The following is a 1840-nucleotide window of genomic DNA, read 5'->3' on the forward strand; positions in this document are numbered from 1 at the left end:
AGCAAGGACACACTGACACACACAGACACACTGACACAGACACACTTACACACAGCAAGGACACACTGACACACACAGACACACTGACACAGACAGACACTCACACACAGCAAGGACACACTGACACAGACATGTGCACACACAGACATGTGCACAAACGCGTGCACACACGCCCCCCACACACACTGGTGCACACACAGACCCGTGCACACACCCCCCACACTGGTGCACACACAGACCCATGCACACACACACACACACACACACGTGTGCACAGTGGCGGGTCAGCCATCTGGAGGGTGGAGGGGAGCCGGGACCGGGAACGGAAGGGCCGGAGGGGCTGCGACCTGCCTGGGATTGTCAGCCCGGGGATGAGTCCCAACCTCCCCACTGCCAGCTGCCCAGAGCCCAGAGCAACCGAGGGGACAAGCCAGGCCCCCTGTGCTCCTCCCTCCCCTTCCTGCTGGAACCTTCCTCCCCTGGGCTGTCAGAGCTCATTCCTGGTGTGTGTGTGTGTGTGTGTGTGTGTGTGTGTGTGTGTGAGACGTGTGCACGTGACAGTCCTGGGACTTGACCTCAGGGTCTGGGCACTGTCCCTGACCTGGCGCTCTACCACCTGAGCCACAGCTCCACTTCTGGCTTCTGGCTGGTTCATTGGATTCGTCTGCCAGGGATGACTGTGAACTTTGATCCTGGTATCTCAGCCTCGTGAGTGGCTGGAACTGCAGCCCTGGGCCTCCAGGGTCTGAGACCAGGTTCTACCCCACGGCTGACCCCGTTTTATCCTGAATCCAGAGATGGACTCGTGATGACTCCCCCAGCTCGTTCGACCAGGCCTTTAATAGATTACACTGAGCAGGCTTGAACACACGTGTCCCCCAGCTGGCTCCTCCTGTGTGCAGACCCCAGGCCCAGTGCGGGAGCGTCTCCCCTGAGTCCCAACCACTCACCCCGGCAGGCCAAACTCAGAGAGCAAGGAGCTGGATCCCGCGAGCCGTGGCAGACCCGTCTGCCCTTGAGACCTGCTTCTCAGCACAGTGCGGGCGCGTGAAACTTTCGCAGTTGTGATCACAACACCGTACCTGTTCGCCATTCCCCGCTTCACGCCCCACGCCCTGGAGGGCATCTGTAAACAGCCTCCACTTCCCGCTTCTAACGATCGGCCTGAACGTGAGAGAAGATTTGAACACCTCAGGTCCTGTGACCGATCAGAATTGAGTCTGAAGAAAGTAACGAGAACCAGGCTCTCGTGGCTCACATGCTGGGGAATCCTACAGGAGGCTGAGATCTGAGGATCATGATTCGAGGCCAGCACAGGCAGGAGCAAAGAAAGCCAGAGGTGGAGACGTGGCTCAAGTGGTAGAGTGCCAGCCTTGGGCCAGAAAGCTCAAGGATAATGCCCAGGCCCTGAGTTCAAGTCCTAACATAAAGGGAGGGAGGAAGGAAGGAAGGAAGGAGGGAGGAAGGAAGGGAAGGAAACTTGAGAAAATGAATTTGGAAAGGGAGAAAGGCATTATGGGAAGGCAAATGGTTCCATGTGGAGCCTTTGTTTCCGGTGGCTACTGTCCTGTGCTACCACCAACTTCGCCGTTTAAAACCCTAAGTTTAAAACCCTGTATCTTCCGGCTCTGAAAGTCAGAGACCTGGGATCAAGGTGTGGATCTAGGTGTGGTCGGCGTCTTCCTGGAGGCTGGAGGCAGATCCCCGGGCTGGCGTTTTCCAGCTTCAAGATAACACCTCATTCCTCGGCCTGTGGCTTCAAGCTGTGCTTTCAGGACCCGACAGATCTGTGGAGTTTTCTCCCCGTCTATCTCTCCCTGTCTCTCCTTCTTGGTCTCTC

Source organism: Dipodomys ordii, unplaced genomic scaffold (genome assembly GCF_000151885.1).
Source record: "Dipodomys ordii isolate 6190 unplaced genomic scaffold, Dord_2.0 Scaffold287, whole genome shotgun sequence".
Lineage (NCBI taxonomy): Eukaryota > Metazoa > Chordata > Mammalia > Rodentia > Heteromyidae > Dipodomys > Dipodomys ordii.